General features: G+C 43.3%; 1 long non-coding RNA gene across 1 annotated transcript; it reads left to right on the forward strand.

The window, feature by feature from the left end:
• Nucleotides 1-924: 924 nt before the first annotated feature.
• On the forward strand, nt 925-23,779 carry LOC127213706 (uncharacterized). The gene is made up of 2 exons (XR_007833669.1): nt 925-1,344; nt 23,610-23,779. It is a non-coding gene; the product is annotated as an uncharacterized LOC127213706 (long non-coding RNA).
• The last annotated feature ends 3,428 nt before the right edge of the window (nt 23,780-27,207 follow it).

Here is a 27,207-nt window from a genome sequence, read left to right on the forward strand (position 1 = left end):
TGCCCTCCTGTATCAAATGTGGTCAGGTCTGGAGTGGGGTACGGGAACTGGCATTCAGATTCACACAGCAGGAATGGTATGATTTTAGTAATACTGGTTCGTAGCCAGCAGGACTGGAGGCCAGGGACATTTCCATGATAAATTACTTAGGGAAAATGTCTGATATCGAGGTCATCTAAGACATCTACTTTTTTTTTTGACATCTACTTTTTATGAGTGGTGACTGGTAGATAATCTGTGGCTTCCTCTTCCTTTCTCTGGTCTCTCTAATGCTTTACTGATCAGACTTGCTTTGTTAGCTGCCTCAGAATGTGTTTTCATCAGTAGTCTGAATTATGATTTTATGGTCATAAAACTATGGCCATATTTTAATTATTCCTGTCATGAATGAGGAAAAAATACATAGAGTAGGGATGTTCTAAGCTAAAAACAAATGTAATATTTGGTAGCACTTAATTCACCTGGCCACAGCTCTGTCTTGACTCCAACCTGGTGCAAAGCATTTCTAGGTAAGAAAGAAAAGGGCATCTAAGATGATGAGTTTGTTCTCAGCAACACTCACAGTCCAGAGGAGGGGGCAGCTCTGAGCACTTCATTGTGGGGGTTCTAAGCCTACCAGTATATGGGGTAGTCTGAACCTTAGAATGAGAAACAGTTACTTAGCATGTTGGTGCACACATGTAATACCAGCTCTTGTAAGGTAGGGGACAGTGTCTTGAGTTCAAGGCCCACTTGGGTGACATGACAAGACTCAATATAAAAAGGGGGAATGGGTGGGGAGGGAAGGAACAGAATGTTTCTTATTGCAATTGATAATTTGCTTAATGCCTATTGCATTCAGATTTATAAGGGTTACCCCATGGAGTTGAGAACATTTATTAAATGCTATCCTTTCCCAGTTGTCTCCACTGTTTTTTGCACTAGACCAACAAAATCTGAGCATGTGGTCATCGTTTGGCTCTTCAACATCTGCCAACATTAGCCACAAAGCAACAGAAATAGAACCAAGAAACAAATGGGTAACCTCAAATAGCTTTGGGGTTTACCGCAATGTTGTGCTTGAGTGAGCATCCAGAGCCAACTAGAAATTGGCATGGCCGTGGTGGGCTTTGGTGTGTAGAACTGCTCTGATTTCTGCAACATGTATTGATTATCACTGCCCGTGTATTTACTTGTTCACTGAGCCATTTGGGATGTTCTTGGTCTCAGGGCCTGAGGATCATTTTCTCCGATGCATCACGGCTCATATTCCGGCTCAGTTCCTCCAGCGGTGTGCGGGCCACCATCAGACTGTATGCAGAGAGCTACGAGAGGGATCCCAGCGGTCACGACCAGGAACCACAGGTACACGAGCACAGTTCTGCTCTTGGCATTTTGTGTCTTCCCCTAAAGCTCCCATGGACCTTCAATGAAAAGACCTGTTGATAGCTTCAGTGGGAGGTGAGCTGTGTGTGACCTCACATTTAATTCACTTAGCAAAGTGCTTGAGGCAGAAGAACTCTCCAGGATCTAGGATGATTTCAGGCAAGGATTTCCCAAATAATTCACCTCTCTTCAGGGTCCTGAGGCTTAATGTGAATTCCAATAAGAAAAGGTGGATGCGGATTGTATAATAAGAGAGTCAATTTTTTCAGATCCTTTATTGTGTTCATGTAAATTACTAATCTTTAGGTGTTAGGAAAACCCTGGATTGGACCATGACATTGAGGTAATCATACAAATACCACTCTGGGCTTCCTCTCTCAGACTGAGGAAACACAAATATTTTAGCCATAGACCACTGTACTTCTACAATTACTAACACAGCAGATAGACTACAAAAGAACCCACTCCACCATTGGGTGCATCTTGCTGCATTGCTGGGTGCTCTGGTCTCCTTGGTCTCTCTTCTCATATGGTTTTGCAGGTGCTTCCCTAGGTTAAAATGTTAGCTGTGCCTCTTTCTGGAAAGGCGGAGGGGCAGAAATCCATTTCTCATTGCACAGCTGTCCAGGATTTCCAGGTCCATTCTGTCTCCCTGGAGCAATCCCTTTCTCTTTCAGTAATGTAGCTTGGTTGTGCTGGTTTCTTTGGAGAATCTCAAAGAACTTGGTCATCACTGTATTGTGGATTCTTCTACCTGCTCTCATAACTCAAAAACCCATGGAAACAATATCATTCCACACGGGGAAGTAGACGCCTGAGGAGTCTTTCTTTGGGTCACCAGGGCATGAGTAGACAGTGCCCGTGATCAGCATTTAGTCCTAGTCTTTCCTCTCAGGAGCTGTCCATGCAGGCATGGGTCATCCTCTGCCAAAATAAATTGTTAGTGAGTACATTTCACCCAAGATAGTACCAAGCCATGCAAGAACTAGATGGAGACTTACTTTCTCTTTCCGAATAAAACTGTCTTCTATAGCTCATGGTGAGAGCCGAGATGAAAGGCAGGAGCTCTGCGCCGGGTGAGGAATGACATCTCTGGCCTCCCCCAGCTCTGAGTCACTTTGACTTGAGACTATTTTTTTCTTAGCATTCTTTCCCCAATTTGCACAGCACAAGTGGTTAAGACACTTGCTTATTTTTATTTACCTCCCTGGCTGGACTTCACCCAGGCCATTAGGCCTTCTATACACAAATGCATCTCTGAAGTGGTCCATGAAAGCAAATGTCACTTTTGAAAAAAAGGTTTTCTTGGAAGCTACAAAAAATTCTCCACAGGCCTGCTTTTAGATGGTTGTGTGGGCAAATAAAACATGAACAGTGCTTGTTTTAGTTCCCATTACTGCATATTTTCCACCCTGTTGGTGTACTAGTTTGCCAGTCTGAATGGCAGAGGAATCCCTTCCTTAATGATCATAGTCATTTTCTTCTTCTCTAATACAAGAGTCTTTCCCTAGACCCAACTAGACGGGACTCAGTACATTCATTTTAGCTCATGATCTAGCTAAAAGTTCTGTATTAAAATAGAATTCCTGATTAAAATAGCCTGTATCGTCAACCCACTCACTGAAGCCCTAGTGCATAATACATTGGGATCATGATATAATAGTCAACATTTAGAAGAATTCTAACCCCATAGGGAAAAATGGATGGAGGAGGGAGTTGGGAGGGAGGAGAGGAAAAGGGGGGGAAGGGAGAAGGGAGGGAGGCATGGCTGGCTTACCCACATTAATCACTGTTCAGTTTCATCTAGGCCCTTCCATTGGAGATTTTAAGTCTTTTGGGAACTGTTGCTTTGTGGCACAAACGGCTTTTTCTTCTAAGAACCCAGAGAGGATGAAGTTTGGGTTAGCCATTAATAGAGATAAGGCATGCCTCTGAAGCTGCTGGGTCACTACTGACAAGCAGCTTAACATGCAAGGACTGGATTGTACTTTCTTAGATCCTAATTCAGCTTTGTTGCCTAGATTACAGAGAACACACTGCTGTGCGTGTGAGCACACACACACACACACACACACGTTAAAGAACTCTCTAATCTATAACTCTGTTAAGTAATTGTGTATGTTTTATCCACCTCAATGCAGTAGTCATTTACATTCTAGTTATTTTGTGTGAGGACAGAGTTCCCTTCAAATGCCGTGCTGGTGTCTGGCTATTTCACTTTGCACGTGGATTGTTTCTTTCTCAGACATTTAAAGCACACGAGGGAGGCAGCTTTAAACATTTACACTTGTTACCTTGAGGAGGAAGTGTTCAAGTTAGCCTCATGACCTAACAAGGAAACCCTATGACTTACATGGGTACTACTCTCGACCCCTACAGCTAGAGTTTGGCTGTGTCCTTTTGTAGAGGTGATCATGCCATTTAAGTTGATGTCAAGTAACCACTTTGCTGACACAGACTGTTTTAAAATATTCTCTCAATACTTCCCTCTGAGTTGGTGGTGAATGGAGGAAAGGCATGGGCAAGGCCCCAGGAAGGCTTGTGTTTGCACAGCTTTGGATGAGAGAGAAAACCTCCCCAACAGCAGATGCTGAAAATTCTCACCATTTTCAAATACAGTTACTTTAATTTTTATTGCCGTCAGGCCCCCAATGAGCTCTCAAGCCAGCTGGTGGAAATTTGTAAAAAGGGTCGAGCCAGGATGGATTAAATTCATTGGTAACTAGAAATGGGAGGTGGTTTCCATATTCTTTCCATCCCACTTCCCAGCAGGGTTGCTAAATTAACATTGTGTTCACTCTATTCCCCTGTCCACAGGAGCCCCATGGGTGGAGCAGCCAACACACAACACACAGTCAAAGGGAAAAGGAAGGTTTTATTAGGGGCTAGGTTATCAGAGAATGAAGGTAGCTTGGGACTAAGATGGAACCACACCCCCCAGCCCACTCCAGTCTTGGGAAGGAGCCATTTCTCTTGAACCTTCCTTGAAACTGATGAATTGATGGATTTTTGATAAGCTGCATCTAGCAGATATGTGTCTAAAACACCAGGGATCTTTTTATGTTTAATTCATATGTCACCCAAACCCATCTGCCATTTTGTTTTAATAGTTCTTATAATAATTTATAGTTCAAAAATAGACAATATAGAGTCATTTTGTTGTCTGTGGAGAGAATGGACTGGCCAGGGCACTTCAGAGAGTGAAGGTATCTATTAATACTTCTTTTGCGATTGGATCCTACCAACTGGCCATGTGGTTATTCTAGCAACATGCTTTCATCCTAATGTGAAACTGTGTGGCTTCTTAGATGGGGACTTCTGAGGAAGAGGGGAAGTAGTGAAGAGTTAGATCAGAGAGGTTTAGCCTAGACTGCCATCAGAACTACTTGAATGTTTCTACAGAAACATCCATAGCAGGTCCCTGTTCAGAGATTCAGTGGCCCCATGTAAGACTTGTGATTTGTCGAGATGCTTCTAATGTTGATTTTCCCCCTAATGTATCTGCAATGTGCCAGGCTCAGTTACAGGTATTCATATACACTGTTATTTATCCCTCACTTCACTGCTCACAGGGTAGGATTATCATTAGTTTTGCAAAAGAGAAAACTGAGATAGGGAGTTGTTCTGATCCATGGGGCAAGTTGTTTCTGGAGTGGTTTTGTTTTAAGAAAACTTCCAACCAGATTAATGGTTAAGTCCAAAGGGAGGAGGATTTCTCACCTGAGCTAGAATTCAGTGCTGCCTCTGGAAGTTTAGTTTGGTTTTGTTATCAAGAGGGCTGCCTTCAAGGGCTGGAGGGACATCGGCTCAGCAGTGAAGAGGTTTATCATTCCGCACTTATCAGTACTTTGTGCCTCTAAGCATCATTCTGTCCCAAGAACTTAGTGAAATTCAGTTTGATTCCTTTTACCTGACCTCAGGAAATGGCTCCACTTGACTGTTACTGGTCTGTCCCAGAAGGTTCAGCTCAGGGATGACTAAGGAAGAAATATTTAGGGCCAGGTTGGGGGGGGATGAGCTGAGGAATTTCTGTAACCCTCTAACACCCAATCCCCTCCTCTCCCGTTCCCCATGCAATACTTCTATGTTTTCCCCTTCCCATAAGTTTTCCCAGCCCTTTTCAGGGCGTTTTATAGAGGCTTCATTTCTCAAATTTGATTGATAAAGCCATTGTCTTTGGCTGTTGAACTTACATTAGGGGTCAGGGAGTCATCACACGTTCAAACTATCTAACCACGTGCATGTATCCTTGTCAGACAGCACCCAACCTGAAGACACCTTGTAAGTATGAAGTTGGGTGTGGTTGCAATATAATCAGCACAGACACTTATCTCCCAGGAAGACCCAATAGAGGTTAGCTCTAGGCCAGGAACCAGGAACAAAACCAAATCCGGTTTTTTCCACTTCAGACATACGAACATGGGTAAATGGTGAATATTCTCCCCCTTAAGTTTTTTTTATTAGCAATGAGTATTGTTTTACAACGTTATTGAAAGGATAATGTTCTCAGTACATACTGGTTATGTTTTATAGCTAATAAAGAGCCTGGAATTATTAGTCAAAAGCTTGAAGAATAGAATTAGAAATGGAGGTATTTATGATGTGAGAGTTGGAAACATAGCAGACTTCAAAGTGACAGAAATAGGCATTACTTAGCCAGTCCATTTTCATGACACAATGAAAGCATGTGTGGATATGAATGTGTATACATGTGTGCTTGTATGTCTGTGAGAGAGAAAGCATGATTTTCAAGTCATATGATAAACATATAATAAAACACCATTTTGTTATCTGGAAAGAAAATCTGCACAGGAATGTCTTAACAGCCACATGTTTGAAGAAACCCACGAGGAAATACTTCATTTTCCTTTTTGCCTCAGAATTTAGTATGTGTTGCTGTAATATGGTTCCAAGTGGGAGGGGGGAGTGATACAGAGTGAGCAAGAGAGAAGAAACACGTGGCGAAAGAGTTGGGTTATAAACTATGGCTGAGTTCAGGAGCTGGCTCCTTTCCGTGGAAGCCATGGATGACCCAGACATCTTCAGAAATTTAAAAACAATATGAGGTGTCGAAAGATGACCAGCTGTTCACCATAGCTAATGAATATGTAATTTGAGGAAATAAACTCAAACTGAAGGAGGAGAGATTCTGTTAGGACCGTTTCCCAACAGTGATGTTTCCACTAGCCTGACTAGGGTGGCTGGTTTGTGCTTTTCCAGAAGTCTCTATAATCATGAAGATTCAAATAATAATTTTTAAATATGGGCAAGAATACAGAGGATTGAATAAGATAATGTCTCAAAGTAGTTTTTCAGCCTTAAAATGCCAATTCTTTTGAAAGATTGAGAGAACATGTTCTAGTGGGTGGGTTAGATTTCCCTCTAGTGGTGCAGAAAGAAATTGTCTTTCACAAATCTGCTACTTGGAGCAGAATTGATTTCTTATTTTTATTTTGCTGTCAATCTTTTATTTTTTTTAATTAAAAAATCAGGACAATCTTTTTTTTAATTTTACATTCCAATCCCAGTTCCTCTCCCTTCCCTCCTCCTGCTCACCCCCTCCCTCCACCCTCCCCACCACCCCCACTCCCCATCCATTCCTTAGAGAGGGTGAGGCCTCCCATAGGGAGTCAGCAAAGCCCGACACAACACATTGAGGCAGGTCCAAAGCCCTCCTGGGCTGAGCAAGGTATCCCTCCATGCACTAGGGATGAATCCTGGTCCTACTGCTAGTGGCGCCATAAACAGTCGCCCACATTTGGAGGGTCTAGTCAGGAATCCACAAGACTCCTTAAGCATTAGTGGAGATGGTGCATGAGCTGGCCTTCCCCTGTAATCAGATTGATGACTACCTTAATTGTCATCATAGAGCCTTCATCCACTAACTGATGGAAGCAGATGCAGAGATCCGCAGCTAAGCACTGGGCTGAGCTCCCAGAGCCCAGGTGAGGAGAGGGAGGAGTGATAATATGAGCAAAGGGGCAAGACCATGGTGGGGTAACCCACAGCAACGAGCTAGTGAGAGCTCACTGACTGTGGACTGACAGCTGGGGGACCTGCATAGAGTTAATCTTTTAACAAAGAAAAAGTTATATAGGTTTTATTGTTTTTCGTAATGTCTTGCTTTTATCTCCCTCCTTCACTCCCTCCCTCCCTTCCTGTTTCTTTCCCTCTGTGTGTGTGTGTGTGTGTGTGTGTACGAGAATGTATGTATGTATGTATGTATGTATGCATGCATACACCCATGTGTGTGTGGCTGATATGGGTGGAAAGTAATGGAGATCTGAACTTCGGTTCTTGCATTTGCACCTCAAGCACTTAACCCACAGGGCCATTGCCTTGGCCCTGTTTTACAGGTTTTCTTGTATTTCTATTGGCTTAGTTGAATTATGTCCCAAGGAAAACCAAAACAAAAGCAAATCAAAAGAACCACCAGACCCACAGTCCTCCCTTTTCTGGCCTTGGTATTGAAATCTGGACCCGAACTCAGCCATCTGTGTGTTATTTCCCTGGAGCTGGGAGTTTGATGACATGTGAAAACTTCCTTCAGGCTGGGAGTTTGGATGACATTTCCCAGGGTGTCACATGCCAGTGCTGTTTAGTTTTGATGACAGTGGACCTTTTCCTCAACCACTCTTCAAGGTCCTGAGTATGTGGTGGCCCTGTCCACCACACTGTTCCCTGCCTGGAACTTGTGAGAAATAGACAACTACCTATGCTTATCTCTCATGTCAGTCCTATAGACAGTACCCCTGTCTCGTCTCCTTTAGAGCTCCATAAACAGAAGAGACTTTCCAAATCTCATGACACTTTCTCAAGTTGACAGCCCTGTCCAAAAACCTCGTGGCCTTAAGAACAGAGCACGGAGGAGCAGACCACTGAACCTTGACCTTGGCTTCAGGTTGGGTTTAACTTACGGTTTGGAAATCCTGACGGTTAAAAATGTGCCATTCTCACTTGATACACATAGGTCAAAACAAAAACAAAACTAGCTTTTAAACAAGTGTTAGGAAGCATGACATTTACGTTCTGTTCCTTCTGATCTCTAAAATTAAGATAAAATCTCAACTCTTACCAGGGTTATGTTGAGCCTCACTCCAGCCTTGCTGTGTCCAAAGCACTTGTGTGTTAACCAGCTATTGGTTAGCCCTGAACTGTTTATGTCTACAAATCATCAAGTCTTGCTGGGCCTTGTTTACTCAGCCTCAGAAGAAAGCATGAATGAATTTCTGCCGGTCATACAAGTACAGAGGTCACTAGTCACAGCTCCTCTTGCCAGATGAATGGGTTTGACAAGCTGTGCTCAGTGCAATCTGGCTTTTCTGCCGTCATGTTTGTTCCAGTCCTGATATACAACATAACACATCAGCAGCTTTTCATTGAAAGCTGCACAAGTCTCATGGCTGGTGGTGATTTGGGATTTCTTTGAACTAGTACCTTTTGGTGTGGCTAGTAAATCATTGTCTTTACTCATAAATAGGAGTGTATCACAGCCCATGAATGCCAACAGGGAACGTGGTCAGTGGCTGAGAACTTTGACAGAAATCCCTTGGACTCAGTATATTCAGCTGGTACCTGGAGAGGGCATGGGCAGACTTCACCACAGCCACACACCGGCATGGGAGATGGCATCCCTGTCAGAGAGGAGGTCAGCTGGATCACCTCTCCTTAGACTCTTGGCTTGTTTTAAGCTTGCCATCCTAGTGCCATATTGAGCAATCCTGTACAAAACAGTCAATAGGGGAATCCCTTGTCTTTGTTTTTGCCTCCCAGTAATTCTGGGATCCAAGGGGATCTTGGGGTAGGGATATTTTGATGGTAGAATTCTAGGTCTTGGGAAGGAGGAAAACACAAAGAGAGTAATAAAGTTCTGGTTTTAAACAGCTTGCAGGGAGGGGGCTCATTTCTGTGCACATCTCTTGGTAGAAACTGTCACATGAGGTGTTGTTTGGTTGGCTGGGACCTGTGTACTCCAGTTTAGAAATAAAAGTTAGATGAGACCGTAAGAGTGGTTTGAAGTAATGGCTCCATTATTGTCAGATATGAATGGGCCAGCAAATCGGAAGATAACTGCCAGGGACCAAATGATGTATTACACACAGTCCTGAAGAGGAGGGTGCACACATGCCCCACTAGATCACACAGATGTGCAAGGGGCAGCTGGGAGGCAGAAGAGGCAAGGGGAAACCTTGGGCTGATGCCTCTGTTATTTCTCTGTGATAAAAGTAGGGTAGGCCAGGCAAGCAAGCTTAGGACTTATTACTTTAAATAATTCTAGGAGACTCTGTTCCAGAGCACAGAGCCTGCCCCTAACTGCCTTGTACATGGCTTTGGGAGGTGAAGGACGGGAAAATAGTGGCTTAAGTATGAACCTAGGGAAGGGTGCCACTGGTCTGCAGGTGGCAGGCAGCTGTTGGTTACCTCTGAGAATTAGCCAGCTCTGGGAGGGCAGTCTCCCCTACACCAGTGAGGCACCCGGATGTCAAAGTATCAGATTAAACAGATGGGCTGAATACAGAGATAAAATAGTAAATAAAGCCAGCCAATTCTTCGGGTAGCTAAAATTTGGGAAGATGCTCCAACAAGGGTCTGATTTTTGTTTGTTTGTTTGTTTGTTTGTATTTTATATATAGTTAGTGTCAGATTGATGATTTCTAGGTCAGAAGTCAAGCTTGAGAGCCAGGAGTGTGCTTTTCAATCCTGTTTCTTCCAGTTCCCATGAGACTGCACAGCCGAGCTTGTTTGAATATCAGTCATTTTATCACAGCATTCTAAACAAAACATCCAGGTGCCTTTTATTTTATGGGATTTTTAAATAATAATCTGTTATTATTCACCTGGCCTGTGTGCAGCTTCTTGACCACTACAAAAACAAGCACAGGTCTATAGGCACAAATCATCGAGGCTGGCATTCCGATAGAACTACATTTATGAACACCAAAATTTGAACTTCAAATGTTAATATGTTGTGACATCTTTCGATAAATGAAAAGAGCATCAGTTAGTAGCATAAAAACCATCTTTAATCCATAGGCTATACCAGAACTGAGAGAAGGCCAGGTTTAGACCAAGGACTGTACCATGTGAGCCTTTGCCTTATAGCTTCTGAACATGACAGCTGCACACAGCTTCAGGGTACGTTAGTGATGCACGTATCTAAATGTTTTAGTTTAAAGATTTTATTTTATAAAAGGTAGAATTACAGGGCTGGAAAGATGGCCGCATTGTTAAGAACACTGGCTGCTCTTTAGGGGACCCATGTTTAATTCTTATCCTTTGCGTGACAATTCAGAGCCACATGTGACTCTAGTCCCAGGGGATCCTATCCCCTCTTCTGGCATCTGTGGGCACTGCATATATGTGGTCCATGGACATACATTCAGGCACATATTAATACATATAACATAAAAATAAAATATTTTTAAAAAGCAAAATCATACTAGCACTTATGTTTATTTGTGGATCTGGATGAATTTCAGGATTTTGTAAAAATCTGCAAATTAACCTAATGAGATTGAACATCTTAGCTTTTGATTATAACCAAACATAGAGTCTAATTTTTCAGGTGTTTTGTTTCCTACTAGACAGTTGTTTCTCCTCCTTCTCCTCCTCTTCCTCCTCCTTCTTCCTCTTCGTCCTCCTCCTCCTTTTCCTCCTCCTCCTCCTTTTCTTCTTCTCCTCCTCACTTTAAGTAGTTGCTTCAACACGATTTGCAGATGAATAACATTGTTCCTGTGCTGGAAGAGAAGGGTTAAATGGGATGGAGAAAGAAAAGTCTGAATGTTAACTGTGCCAACAATTGCAACACAGGTCCCTTCAGCATCGGCCCGAGGTACACTAGTGTGAACCAGCTTCCCTTGGAAGGTCACCAAGGACAGATGCCTTAATGGTAACTCCCAGATACACTTCCAAAAGTCAGCCTCCCAGACAAGCAATGAGTCTGTCCTTGCTTCATGGTCCTTGCTTTTAGGCACATCTTCAAGAGCTACAGTCAAAATGGCCAGTGTAGTGTTCCCAAAATGCTAACACACTCTGATCCTGGGGTTCCACAGCTGTATGTGTCACTCTGTCCCTGACTCTGTGGGTATTTGTCAATTGATGAATCAAGCTGATCACTCCCACTTGTATGAACATTGTCTAATTAGCACTAACAGGGTTCAGTAACAATTGATAAGGAATTACAAAACAAGTATATTTTTATGTTTATCAAACTTCTTGGAACCTTCACTGCTTAATGGAGCCTTGATTCATGGCATCAGGCTGCTTTAGAGTTGCAGGCTCAGGCCTACCTAGCAGATTCTGCACTGTCACAGGCTTGAGGGTGGTGCACGCGTACTTTCAAGTCAGAGAAGCCTTCTGTAGATGACCTTTGAGATCCTTATTTCTGCCTCTGCTTAGCAGATAAATCTTCTTAAGTGCCAACCCAACTACCATGTACTTACGAGGGTAATTGGCCTCTGCCATTCCTTCCTACACTTGGAAAATTACCAAGTGTTGAAGACAACAGGGGGGGGGGGGGGGAAATTCTGAAGGTCTGGGAAGATTTCTTCCTGCTTTTCAGGTCAATTCACAAAAAAGGGAAACAAGATCAGTTTCATTTTGTGTCTCCATGGAAACCTTACCTCCGTGTCAATCCACAAGTGAGCTTGTTTTCTTTGCACGGTTGTCTTAGCTAAGCTGAGAGATCCAAAATAAGCCCTGGATGAAGTGAAGAAACTTCTCATTTGATATTTTTCCAAGACACGGAAGTCTTGCTAAATTTGTTGGTAGACAGTCTAGCACAGCTCGAATTACTCAGAAAAAGGCAATTATTTAAAACACTTTGGGTTTGTATGACATCTGAGTCTTAAAGGCACAGTATGTTAAAAGAAAAACCATGTTCCTATGACTAAGTATGCTCATAAAATGTATAGTGGCCATCCATGAACCCCTCTAATGGCTTTGCATGGAAGACTCCTTTGCTGTGGTGGGTTCCTTTCTATCCTTGGTCTGTGACATGAATGAGTGTCCTGATGAGCTGCCTGCTTCATGAGACTCAAGCAGCCTTCATAGAATACTTTCTCCTTTCTCTATACTTCGGTGGCTCAACCAGCATTAAGCTACTTAATATTCAACAAAGCTGTCCTTGGTGTTGCTATAGCAAACTGATATGCCCGTAAGGAATTCGTTGCTAACCATTGTTACCATAAGTTTCCACTTTTCACCATTGTCTTTTCAAATCTGATGGGATTCCCTCTGGCCAGCCACAGGGATCAGTGCAGGGAGCAGAAGGCAGGCTGGGCCCCCTCCCTGGCCTAGGCGTGCAGCAGGGTTAAGGGTTAAGTGGCTTTTGTTCAAACAACTGAGAGCTCTCGCACATTCTTGGTTTCTCCTTTAATCTCATCTTTCATTAGAAAAGATAAACTTCGTTCTGTTGATAAAGGGAGATGAAGGAAGAGGTTTGCTGACTCAATTCTAAAGGTCAGCCTGTCGGGGTAGATGAAACGTGTTCTGGGTCCTACCTACTCTTTTTGGCATGTATACTTCCTTCTTCAAGAAGAATAAAAATAGTGTTCATCAGTATATAGCATGTGTGTGCTTCATAGAATAGTATGGGTTTCTGCATGCCATCTCTTTGTCCTACCACATGCCAATGCCATTAGTAGCTAAGCTATACATGAACTGTCCATGTTTTACATCTGAGAAAACTTTGGCTCTGAAAATCCAAATTACCTATGGTTTAAAATAGCACAACTGGTATTTGAACCTAGATTCTGCCCCCAATGCCCATGATCTTAACTATGATGCTGTCCTACATACCACCCAAAAATATGGGGATGCTGCCCCACCCCTGAAAAATGCCATGGAGTACCCAGAGCACCCTTCAATCTGGCATAGAATGACTGAAAACTAACCCATCCTCTAGGAGGGTTCCCAGGTCTTATTCTCAAATAGCTCAGTCCCAGACTGTCAGACAATAGGCCTTTTCTCTTCCAGTGGACCAGCCTTCTAGGCACTGGGGATGAACACACCAGCTGTGTAAAGCAGGCTGCTGAAGAGCAGCTGTACAGAGAGCCTCTCAATTCTTCCCCCAGAGAAGCAGTATTACCCATCCAGGATGGCCTCACCAAGGGTTGGCATGAAAGGGCACGGTGGTGCTAGGCCTCCAGCACCAAAGCAGTGGAGGTCCTTATCTAGGCCTTGGCAGTTCCTAGGGTGTGAGGAGAAAAGAGCTGGCATTCCCAGGGCTCCGCTCAGTGGGAACTCTTCTTGCTAACATAAACCCAGGGCCTGGGTATCTCTGTTCCCATTCCTCTCCTGTCTGTCTGTCTGTCTGTCTGTCTGTCTGTCTGTCTGTCTGTCTGTCTGTCTGTCTATGCATCCGTCCTTCTTTCTCTCTCTCTCTTTCTTTCTTTTTCTCCCTCCCTTCCTTTCTTCCTTCCTTTCTCTCCTTTGCTTACATATGTTTACCTAGCAAAATAATACATACATGTTTTCTGTCTTGGTTGACTTTGTCTCCTAACTTAAGTATCAGTAATAAATTAAAATATATGTGTTCCAGAGGAAATGATTGACCTACCCAGTAATATCCAAACACCACTTTGCGGTCTAATCACTCTTTATTTTGACCTATCCCTATATTTCTCCACTTACCTTTCACCATTTCCTCTTCCCTATTCTATGATCTCTCCACACTAAATACCTGTCTTCTAATATTACTATGCCCAGATGTTTAGAACCTTCATAGTGTGACGTTTTGATTTATAAGGAACTTTTCTATTACTTTGTAACTTTTGAGTTGTCTACCCTTGGAAATGGAGTGTTTGACAGGCAAGTAAATATATTTTCTTTATTACAAAATTCTCAAAGAATAAATAAAAATATTATTTCTAAGAGAAGAATCAAAAACTGTCTCGCTGTGCTTTATCAGGCTGCTGTGTACCCTGGGGGAGGATCAGGCACCCAGGGACAGTTGTGGATTACAGATCTGTGCCCAAGTCACAGTTGGTTCAGAGCAGTCCATGCTAAGAGTTTGTGTCATTGGGAACAGTGAGGGGGATCTCAGTTTCTTCCTCCCTCTACAGGTTTCTGGGCTCCATGTATAATCTGTCAGCTTTCTCTAGTGGTCTCCACGTTCATAGTGAGAATCTGTATTGGAGAAAGAGAAAAAAATTAAATCAGACTGTCCTAGATCTTTGGATTTGTAATTATTCGGGTATAATCCATACTTGATCACTCACTCACACTAGCATTATTTTATTGCCCCTGTTCCATTATTGCTTTTCATGGAAACAAACTCAGGAGCCCACCAGTACAGGCCCTGTGTGTAGACTGGGGTTTGTTTACGACAGTAGAGCAGGGCAGGAGTTTGGGGAACACCAGTCTCAAAAGGCGAGGAGGAGGCACTGGGATACAGGCAAAACCTGGAAAGGTAGTGCAATGGAACTAGGTGGCAAAACAGATGATATAATTGATGATTAATTCATATCTAGACACACCAGACTGAAATCACAGAAAAGGAAAGTCAAAAAAGAAATTGTTTTATTGACAACCAATTTTTAGCAGCAACACTGAAGATCAAAGGGATGAAATTAATCCACTTAGAGGCTAGAGTTCCCAATGTAGTAAAACTCTGCTTGTAAAATGAAAGCAAATGGGAGAGCTTTTTCAACATCTGACACAGAAGGGTAATGTACCAGCTGGCCACACATGAAGAAGTCCCGTAAGATAGTAGTGGGAGCAGGGGGACATTATCCCAGATGGATTTTGGAACGAAGTGCAACAAGGAATAAAGACCAAAGTGCGGTGCCCTGCATAGTTTGGTTCTGGAAGCCTGGCTGAAGATAGGACGACCACACAGACAGAAAAGCTGAAAATGGGTGGAGCATGCTCACTGTGATAGCTGGTACCAACTGCAGTAGCAGCCAGAACCTCATCATGTTTGTTTTATACAGCTGAATCAAGAAGGCAGCTTTGCTGTATACAGATGAGTAAGTGGGTAGGTTTATGGTACTCAGACGGACAAGGAGGCAGGGTTAGCTAATCTGGGTAGGAGGGCTCTGTAGTGAGCAGTCTCAGGCTGCAGTAATCTCTGAAGAGGAAGCTGTGATTGACAGTTTCTGCATATACCATCACCATTCACACTTGGACCAGAGGAGGGCTCTGCCATCCCTCTGCATCTCACCTGGAAAGGCTTTGTCATTTCCTTGGGTCTCAGGCATTGGGGTCCTTAGCAATGGCTGTGTCCTTGTAAGATAATAAACATCCATCTAAGGTTCCCTACATTCCCCACAAAAGAGACTTTAAAAGGATGAAATATTAAAGCCATGTCAAACAAAAAAACAGAATCAGAATTTGAGGGATTTTAAACTACAAAGTGCATGTGTATGTGTACATTCACACAACTAATAACAAAAACAGCACGAGTCATTTCAGATAAGGTAGACTTTAAGGTCAAAGTCATTGCTAAAGATAAAGAGGGATTTGTCAAAATGAAAGCCAGGTTTAATTTCTCCTAGGAAATATAAATGAAAACCCCTGTGTCAAAAGACTGGAGAAAGTATAAGAAAAAAGAAGAAGAAGAAAAAAAAAAAAAGACTAAAGAAATCCTTACTAATCCTAGGATATTCTTACCCCCACTTCAGTAATTATTAGACCAAGTAAATAATCTATTAGTGCTAATATAGATTAGTTTACACACCCAACTTAATGGACATATATAGATACTTCACCAAGTGACATAAACATAAACTTCTTTTCATGACACAGAGACTTGTGTAAAAATTAACTATGGGTAGGGGGTGAAAGGGTTCTGCCACCATCACAAAGGCAATTAAATTAGAAAACAAAGAAAAAAAATAAGCACAGAATGAGTTTGATAAAATGTGGCACTCATGTATGCTCAACATTCTTCTGAGAGGAACCAGAGAAGCCTTTGTCCTCACAGAATGGTGCTGCTGGGACCTCTGGGGTGCAGGCAGTATGTGTGGCTGGCTGTACTGTGTGAGAGCCCAGTGACAGGCTTACATACAACTCCAGCTCTTCTCGGAGCGCAAGCATTGTGCATATACCTCAAGGAGATTCAATTCAGTCAACTTCTCTGTGGTTATAACAGTTTACAGTTCTTTTTAATGTGTGTGTGGGTGCTCTGCCTGCATGTGTGTCTGTGTACCTCATGTGTGCAGTGCCTGCAGAGGTCAGAAGGGAATGGTGGCTTTCCCTGGAACTAAAGTTACAGCCATTCACATTTTTTAAAGGGCAGATTTCAAATGCCATACCTGAAACGGAATCCTTTTACAGCACAGGCATTCAGACAACTCTAAAAATAATAACAGCAACAGCAAAAAAAAAAAAAAAAAAAAAAAAAAAAAACCAAACCAAACACCAGACAGTAACAACAACAAACCACACACACACACACACACACACACACACATACACATGCGCATGCGCATGCGCGCGCACTCGAGCATGTGTGCGATTTTTCAGGAAAGGGAAACTTCTCTTTGGATGAGGGGTTATCTCTGATAATGATAGCCCAGTTTGGAGGCTCAGCTCAGAGCACTAGCAAGGTCTTTGACTTTCAGCATGTTAACACAATGCCTCTGTACCTCAGTTTCCTCATCTAGAGAGTGACATCATACCATCCTCTTAGAGGCCATTAAGATCAGCGTGGTATCATCCAGTAGCTGACGAAAGCAGAAGCAGAGATGTACAACTAAGTACTGAGCTGAACTCCTGGAATCCAGTTGTAGAGAGGGAGGAGTGGTGAGCAAAGGGGTCAAGACCAGGCTGGAGAAACCTACAGCTGACCTGAACAAGTGGGAGCTCACAGACCCAGCCAGACAGCTGGGGAACCAGCATAAGATGGAAACAGGCCCCCTGAACTTGGGTGACAGTTAGGAGGCCTAGGCAACCTATGGGGCCTCTGGTGGAGCCAGTATTTATCCCTAGTGCAGGAATGGACTTTGAGAGCCCATTCCCTAATGAAGGGCTACTCTCTCAGCCTAGATACATGGGGGAAGGCCTAGACCCTTCCCCACATGATGTGCCAGACTTTGATAATTCCCCCATGGAAGGCCCCACTCTCCCTGGGGAGTAGACAGGAAGTGGGATGGGGTGGAGGAGCTTGGTGGGGGACATGGGAGGATGGCAGGGAGAGGGAAACTGGGATTGGTATGTAAAATAAGATTGTTTCTAATTTAGATTTAAGAAAAAGATCACCGTAGTGCATGGATTGAGTGTGGAGTCATAGTGGGTACTTGGTTTCCACTACTAAAAACTGTTGAAGAAGAAAACAAAGCTAATATTTCAGTCCCCTGCCTTGCTGGGAGCTGTTGTGTTGCCTATGAGCTATGAGTAGGCTGCCTAAGTGCAGCCTACTCAAGAGTGAGAAGGTACTGTGTGTGTGGAGTCCCTACTCAGAATCTACTTACATCCTTGGGTGATGCCTCCTGGCCACCTATTGACAGCCCTGATTACAGGGTAGGGTGCTGACGAGGATGCAGCTGTGTATACATCTGCCTGCCTGGTAACCTCTGTGCTAGCCTGTTTTATATTGCTGTTGTCAGCTATGGAACATGTTGACCAAGAAGACTCCTGCCATGTGACCAGTTGAGGAAAAGATCTCTTCATCCATGCTCATTAGCATTAATTCTCTAGAACAGCTCTGAAATGTGGCTTGGTGTCAGTTCAAAGGCAGACAGGGGACAGCTTTCAGATGTGGATTTTCATTGCTGGTCCATAGAGAAAAGAGTCAGCCAAATGTTCTGTATTTGAGAGTCACTTGATACTTGCATGACTTAAACCTGCCTGGGAGCGTTTGATAATGATATTACTAATGCATGAATATCTACAATTAATTGAATGTTTACTATGTGACAGGCACTTTGCTAAGTACTGCCATACATCATTCTGTTCTGTGCTTATGACTCTGTGTGGTAAGAATTATTATTAGATTCCAGTTTGGAAAGTAAGGCACAAGAGATTAAATGCCTTGTCTAGTTTGTGCTAGAAGTGGAAATGAAGTTAGCCGCCACCCCCATACAGGCATCAACCACTTAAGGTAGGGTCTGCTGTATCAGTCAGCCCTTAACTTTTTCCTCACCTAAGGAAGCACTGTGACATTGGCTGCCATCATCAGCTAGTGTTACTTGATAAACTTCCTTACAACTGAGCTGCACTGCAATGCCATATTCTGTGTGTCCATGGACACAGGTATTTGAACATGGCTCTGGGATAGCTTGCCCTAGCCACCTCTGTGATGTCAGTGTCTGGTGGGCAAACTGATGGTGATGTTCTGGAGGAATCTTTGTATTCATGTTTTAGGCATGTGTCAGATTTCTTGATATAACTACTAAGGGCTTAGTGGGATGTTTCAGGGCATCCTGGAACCCAGTCTGAGAAGTCACATACTATCATTTCTGAACTCTATAGCTGGAATGCAAAAGCTTGCTACATGTCAAGGCTGAGTAATGAAAGCCTGTCTCTTTAGTGTTTATTTTGTGTGTATGAGTGTTTTTCCTGTATACATAGATGAACAGCTCTTGAATGCTTGGTGCCTGTGGAGGTCAGAAGAGGCCATTAAATCTCCAGGAACTGGAGTTATGGTAGTTGTAAACCACCATATGGGTGCTGGGAACCAAACTCATGTCCTCTGAAAGAACAGCAAGGACCCTTAACTGTTAAGCCATCTCTCCAGCTCTAAACCCACTGTTTAGTGTGGGAAGTGCCAATGATTTTGAAGCCGTGTAAACTACTGTATTCATATCCTTTATGTAGTGTATCAGTCAACTTTGTGCCATTATAATGAAATTTCCCAGATAAGGAGACATGGTTTATTTTAGCTCATGGTTTTAGAGGGGCCCACCGCCCATCTCCCAACATCACCACCCAAGGATAGGCCTTTAGCACATGACTCCTCAGGGCAAACCCAAACCATATCTAAACCATAGCTCAGCTTGGGAGCTTTCAAGGACATGTTTACTATGCAGCTGCATTCAGGAATAGCACAATGTGTGTACGTGCCACACTACCGACACACCCACCATATCACTGCAGAGGCCAACTGGAACCATGGTGAATTCAGGGCATGGTCCTCTTGGCAGTCCCTGGGGTCAGAGATCCAGACAGCAGGCTGGTAACTCATCAGAGCAAAAACAGGACAGTAAGACCTGACAAAACAAAGTTGCTGCTTTGAACCAGGGTGCGTACCAGAGGCAGATATTCATTTGACATTTGAGAGAGCATGAGTTGATATTCTAATAAAAGATCACAGAGTACCAAGCAGCCATTTGACAGCCAGCTTGCATGCTACAGTCCCTTTCCTAGTTTTTAATGATAACACTTACGTATCTGTCCTGCATGCTTGGGACTGTCCCGTTTCCTACTTACGTAGGCTCCCGTAGCCTCTCATCTCTGTGAGGAAGGTGCTGTTAGCCCCAATGAAAATTAATGTCCAATGAAGTTAAGTGACTTACCCAGATCACACAGCTCATAAAGGGTGGAGCCAGTTGATCCAGGGAGGTTTGTCTTCAGAGTCATTTCACCACTGTCCTGTTCTGCCTGTCCTAGGATGAGGAACACGATGCGAAAAGCTGGGTCCCAGACCTGGGTATGCACCAGGATCATTTCGGAAGCTTGTCAGAGCTACATATTTCAGGATTTGTAGGAACACAAATACTCCATCTCTGACTAGAACTCTCAGCAGTATCGTTGGGTAATTCTTGGCTGTTCCTTGGGTAGCAAGCTACTAGTAGACCTGTGGGGGCTTCAACTTCGTTACTAAGAAACATCTATAAGCAGCTGAACCATGTCAGTGCTGCAACCACAGGAACTCAGGTTGCAATATATGACAGAATAACCTTTATCTCAGGTTCTGCAGCCTTAGGGAGGAGAAAGAAGGCTCAGAGCATCAAACTCTATAGATGCCAGTCTTGTTTAAAGTTCTGGTCTCAGTCTTTAGATCTATTTCTGCTAAGAATTTTAGCACGAGGTAGGAGGTCATTTTCCATCAGACTAGCAAGTATATTCCACACAAAGGGAAATTTTTGAAGGGTGTTGTGGACATGCCCAGTGAATAGCAACATGAAGTCATAGTGGAGATCTCTGGGAGGGCATGCAGGCATACAGGCCTCCCTTTGAATATTCTTGGCTGCATGGGAGATGAGGTGGGTACAGGCAGAGGAGAGAGGAAAGGGGAAGTTGTGAGCAAGGGAGTCCTAAGAGGTTTAAGATGGGAATTTTGCAAGCTAGTTTGTATCTACACAGCAAGATTCCAAGGGCAGAAGCATAGCGTACTCCAGCCACTAGCAGGACCCACAGAGCTGGCCAGCCTACTCATTTAGTCCCCAAAGGCTTCAATGTGTGGAGCCAAATGGAGCTCATGTTTGACTAAATAGGACAGTTGTCGCCATGATTGTCACACTTTTGTTAGGTTGTAATATAAATGCCACCAGTTATCTAAAGGCCCAACTCGAAGGCAGAAGTGAGCAGCGTGGTAGAGAAGGAGGCTGACCTCACCTGCCTATGTGGCTTTTGTGGCTAGCGCATTGATCCCAGAGACTGGCTTGGTTTTGCCTTGGTGACTCTCTTTGGAAGGATTTCCTCTACTTCAATCTGGAGGGGGGATTTTCCCCTCAGAAGATTTTTTTTTTAATGGAGGCCTGTTTTGTTATCTGGGGAAGATAAATTCTCTCCGACTTGAGCTCTGAATCCTGATTTATCTGTAGGCCTTGTTTACTTTGATTGAATTTGGGGACATTAAAATAAAGATAGATTATATGGCATAGAGTGGGAGGAGGTGCTAAGGATTGACAGCACATCAGGAACCCAGCAGCCATACTGGGAATGGCTGATGACAGGGCTTGAGACTTGTCCATCAGAAGATCGATTTCAGAAAGAAGCTCGGCATGGTAAGGTTGGGAGCAGCCGACTGGCACCTATGAGCCATGAATGCTAGCAAACCGTGTTAGGGGAAAAACCTGGGAGGAGGGGAATATTGGTGAGGAGCTACTGTTTGAATAAAGACAGAGGGTTTGATGACTTCCAGTGGGATGGGAAGGAAGAAAGCTCCAACAAAAAGTATTCTAGCCACGGCAGTGGAGAGCATGGTATATGCGTAACACATCGGCCCAAATCCAAATGCCTAAAGTGCTCCCAATTTTGATTCTGAGCCTGATGTGTTAGAAATGGGAAATTTTAGATCTTGACTGATGTGATATGGTCACAGTCAAAATGAAGATGTGTTAAGAATATCATATAAACTTACCTGGGTAATGTGTGAAAAAAAGCATATATGAGAAACAAAAATGAATTTTGCCTTTAGACTTGTGTTCCACCCCAAGATGTTTCATTATTTATGCATACATTCCCAAATAACTAGAAAAGAAAAAAATCAGAACCATGATTCCAAATACTTGGAGCAAGAGCTGCCCAGTTACTACGTGTAAGGTAAAGGGGGCATACACCCTGCTCTGACTTCTGTGAGTTGGCCTAATTGCCACTGGTGACTTCATGCTGGATGTGACCAGACCAAGAGACAAACACTTAGAGAAGTTACCAGATGCATACATAGCTGTGTCTTTCCAATCACACAATCATTTGTTTTGGGTCGGGACATTTTTAGGCATTTTTAGGATTGTGGTTCTATTTCATCCTATATAATGTCCAACTTTTATTCTTATTTAGTTAGTGCCATAGGAACCTAAATGTGACTGTGAAGCAAGCTGAAGAATTCTTTTACATTTTTTGATTCCTCACCAATATTTTATAATATCTCGTGCATATCTAATTTGATAGGTAAACTAATCATCATTCTCTATTGTCTCTAAAATACTAATTTTTTTTTTTTTTTTTTAGAAAAACCCCTCTATATGTGTACTCACATCTTACTGTTTATTTGGGTAACTGTATTGAAGTAATTTCAGTATAATTATTTGAATGACATGAAATTATTTTGTGGCTATTCATGATTGAGGTTGTGCAATTTAGTGATACGAAATAGCCCCTAAAGTAATACCTTACCAAACATGCCCTTAGATTAATGTTTCCACTGTTCTGATTATGACAGCCTTTGGCTCCTAGGATGGCAGCATCTCTCACTGTATATTGGATTAAATAGGTTCACTCCACCATAGGTTCACCCCTCACATCATATCTTTCAGGGTTCTCTCTATACTCAAGGCATACCTGAAGGCCTGAGCTATCTGTGCCCTATGCATGTGCTTCTGTTTGACTGCAATTCTTGAACACCCTTCATCCTTTCATCTGCTAGGAACAGGTTAGGTTGCCAGGTACAGAATGCTGCCTCCCTCTGCACAGGCTTCATTTTCCAGAACTATGGGATCTTTATTTATTCTTTTACTTCACTGTTGCCCAATACTTCTCTATCAATATCTTTGTTTTGAATTTTATCTTTAAATGAACTCATTTTATACTTATATATAAGTTTGCATCAGTACTCCACATGGAAAAGCAATCTTACTTGGTGAATGTGAGTCGTGCAGACACATAAATTATAGTCAAATATAATTCTTAGCACTGTATAATTCTCTGGCAAGAATTGTTTTCTTTAAAGTGCTGATGGTCAGCAGTAAACACGGTTTCTTGTTTGTGGCAGTGTCTGCATTGAAGAGTGCAGACAGACCAACTTTCTCAGTGTTTTATAATTTATGTCTTAGGAGTGTGTTTGGGATATGTGCTCCACTCTTCAAAAACTGGACAAGTGATTAAAGGGAAGAAGTGATCCTTAGTCTTTTGCTGAACTGGGTTCCAAAGTTCTCTAAGCCATCCCCACCTCCCTGGGAATTCTGAAGAAGCCCGGATGGTATAGGATAGGAATATGGATCCTTTAGCATTAGTGTGGCCATCTTCTCTAAAGTGTCAGAACTGTGGGTTCTTTTGATCTGTGGTCTCAAGATGAGAAACGAGCTTTGTCCTCACACTAAATGTGGGGAGGTGTTTGGTTGGGGCTATAACTTGGAAGGGATTAGTGAATCAGAGGAAGAATGGAAGTTTCCAGCCTTCCTGAGTTCATGGTTTTGTTTTGCGGTAGTCTTATACTTGTCCCTATCATGAGTTAATTTCTCTGTGGTTGAGTGAACCTCACAGAGCAGTTTTCTGTTCCCCGTCTGTGTCCTGTCCACTCCAGTCACTGCCTGTGGGCTGTAAAAGGCAACCTGAGTCCATGTCTCTGAGGTAGAAACCCATCCTCAAGCCTGTACTGGAGCTGACTTCAAGTTGATGGTCGTCCCTTTCTTTTCCAGGCGGTGCTGAGCCCTCTCATAGCCATCGCGTTGAAAATATCCCAGATTCATGAGAGAACTGGCCGGAGGGGACCCACTGTCATCACCTGAGCACGGGGCAGCAGAGCACACAGAGAGACACTCCACCACCGTGCCTTCTTGCTTCCTGTTTGTGCCTCTTAGGACTTTGGGGGGGGGAAGCTATTTTGCTGTTGAGGGTGGGGGTGGGGGTGAGGTGGGTAGTAAAATGAAATGAGGGTGGGAAGGGGGATAAGCACCCCTTTTGTTTTGATTTGTTCAGTTCCTTCAAATGCAGCAGGGTCTTTAGTTGTCTGTCAGATCTTCACTCTTGTTTGATATCTATATGTCATCACACCAATGAGCTCCCCCTTTGGAGATAGATAGGTGTGCTAGGAAACTATTGATCACAGCCCCTGTGGATTTCTGGTGTCCTATGAGAAAAGATTCTGAGACAGAGAGAGAGAGAGAGAGAAAGACAGAGAGAGAGAGAGAGAGAGAGAGAGAGAGAGAGAGAGAGAGAGAGATCCAGAATTAGACTCACTCTAACTGACTCTTAAGTTCTAAGGCCTTTGGACAGGCAGAAGACCTCTTCAACATGGAGGAGGAACTCATCTTTGCAACTTAGCACAAGGTGGAAGTTTCAGAACTCCTAGGATGCACTCCCCTCCCACCAGCCATCCAATGGTCCATGTTCCCCAGCCAGCCACTGTCTCTGCACTGCCTGTCTCACATTCTAGAGTTTTCTCTAAATCACAATGGCACGCTGCCAACAAACCATATAAAAGGGGGTTTTTCCTCTCTTATTTTGCATATAGTATTAATTTAGCTACCAAGCTGGTTGCATCTTTCTGAATGTAGCCATTTCCTGTGCCGGTGAAGAAGGATTTCCTGGAAAAGACTGAAAATTAATGCTGAAAACGAGGGGGACACTTTCTTGATGTCACTAGAGCCAGAATACCACTGTGTACCCTGATCCTGTTCACAGTGGCTGGATAAAGGAGATCAGAGGGGACTGAAATATTTGTGGGGCAATTGTGGGCCCTAGGAGATGGAGAGGTGGATTGTTACAACTAGCTTTCTTTGCCTGAGAGGAACAGGGACCTGGCAGCTCCAGCAGGCACATGGACAGGGGGCAGAGTCCTCAGGCAGGCACGGGATGTGTTTGCTTATGTTTGGCTTCCTTGGGAACTGCAGGTTCACTTATCATGTCATTTGTGGGGTTGACCTAGTGCCTTTTGGCTGTTGAGCAAGGCGTGACTGCTGCCGTCAAGGTCAGTGCCCCAAGGAAACATTCCCAGAAAGGTGTTTGTTTCCATTTTCTCTTTGTGCTTCTGTCAGAAACTTGCTAGGACATTTAGTAGTCAATAAAACAAAACTTCCTTATGTTAACCTCCATACGAGATTGTGGCCTTCAGCTCATTTCTGCCTGCGTGCCATTTTGCAGTTCCAATTTGGTCACCTGTACTGATAAAGCAGCCTTCCAGAACACTGGTAAGGGCTGTGGTTTGTTCTAATGACTTGGAGGGTTGGATTTTAAAAATAGGACCAAAGGAAAAATGAATTGTTCAAAATTGGTTTTGGGAATCAGCAAAAATGAAAATGGCATCTAGTCTTTCACTGTAAGAGTCTTCATTTCAGAGTAATAGGAAGGTAGCTTTGAGCTGAGATTATTTTTAAAAATTATAAAAAACATATCACAAATGGGAAACTTTTGCCTTGTGGGTTTCATTCTCACTATCTCTGGAGTAAAGTCCCTGATAACATCTGTCCATCCACTCACTGTGGACCTGCTGTCGGCATATTCTAACAGATCCTTTGGCACAGCAGCCCGAGCTGGGCAAGCAAATATTTTCGTCACAAATTCCTGGACTTAAATCATCTCTAACTTTTAAGTTCAAGTTATTCTACTTAAACATTGTATTTCCCTTTTTTACATGTGTAGTAGCCCAATTTATAGTGACCCATCAATTCATTTGCTCATTCATCCATTCAGTAAAGACTGGTTGGGTAGCTACTCCAGGCACCTTCCTCCTTTGGATGTAACAGGAAGGTAGGTAGAGTTATCCCTGCTCTTATGAACTTAGAATCTGGAAAGAGTTGGTGGTGACAAACACAAGTTATTGGGGAGGCGTAAGTATTACAGTAGAGGTAAAAGCATGGGCTACGGGAACACACCAAGAGTAACTGGCTCCAAAATGGTGGGACACTGGCAACAGGAGAGTCTTCCTAAAAGAATAGGATGTTTTGGGATCCATTAGCGTTTGTGTAGCTTACCAGAGGTGAACGGAAGCAGCAAGATAGAATAGTCATTGTTAGCTGGGAATTATAAGAAGTTGACCTTGGGAGCCAGAGGTGATGTGATGGGTGGCTTCAGGCAGCCACAGGAAATAACATCAAGTGGAACCAATCTGCATGGCCATCATTTTCTCTCAGATGGGTTAACAAAGAGCAGGTTTCTCAGTGGTTCTAGGACTTGGCCTGTTTCTGAGTTCTCTCAAGTTTACACTGCTGAGGTATTATTTCTGCCTTAACCCAAGATTGCATGTATGAATGCTTGCGTTACTCTGATGAGGCATGAAAGGCAGCAAACTACACTTCCCTATATGATGCTCCTCTTGTTGTTAAAAATGGAGGGCCAACAACCAGCCTTTAAGAGCAAATGACCCGGGGTCAGTGAGGTAGCTGCGGGGAAGGTAAAGGTGCTCACTGTGCAAGCCTACTGAATGACTTGAGTTCAATCCCTAGTCTCCACAGAAAGGGAGGAAGGCTTGACTCCGTACAGATGTCTCTGACCTTCATATGTATCCTGGCATGCGCATCCCTCCTCACAAGATAGACAGCATTTTTTTTTTTAAAATTAAAAGTAAATGACATGAGGCATACAAGAATTTTGTGGGAATCTGTATAGTGAATCATAGAAGAAGCATTTTCTAGTGAGGTGACTGCTAGGGCCACTCTGGTTATCTTCTAGCACTCAGGGGTTCCCGCACTGCAACATATGCCTCTGGAGAGGGGCAAGCCACCACATGTATGTATGTAGTGGTTCTTAACCAAAGTAGTGCCTCATTCATCTAGGGGATTTGGAAATGCGTGTGCATATGGCCAGCGAAGCATTTATAGGGGGAGCCTGGGTGTTAAGTACCCTGCCTGCCAGGTGCCAGCCATTGTCCACAAACAAAACATTGCTTTGTTTCATCCAGGATTCTTGAACTTCTTCATTGTCCTTTTTAAAAAATTGGGGAGGGCTAGGAAGATGGTTCAGGTGGTAAATTGTCTCAGAAACTAAGGTGGAGAATACCCAACATTGACCTCTGGTCTCTACCTGTAGGTGCACACATCCATGTACACATACACAGAAGGGTAGCCATGTTTAAAGAAAGACCACTTATCAGAAATGTCTGTGCCAAGTCCCAGAATGCAGCCATCACATCTGCAGGTCATGAATGCTTTCCACAAGAAACCTTAAGGTTGATAGCCATCCCTGCACTAGATTTGACCACACTAAAGCATGGCAAGAATGATAGTATCATGACTAGAGATTTTTGGTGGCCAGATCCATGCATGAGCTACGGGTGATGTAGGGAACTGATAATGACAG

The sequence above is a fragment of the Phodopus roborovskii genome, unplaced genomic scaffold (assembly GCF_943737965.1).
Source record: "Phodopus roborovskii unplaced genomic scaffold, PHOROB, whole genome shotgun sequence".
In the NCBI taxonomy this organism is placed as follows: domain Eukaryota; kingdom Metazoa; phylum Chordata; class Mammalia; order Rodentia; family Cricetidae; genus Phodopus; species Phodopus roborovskii.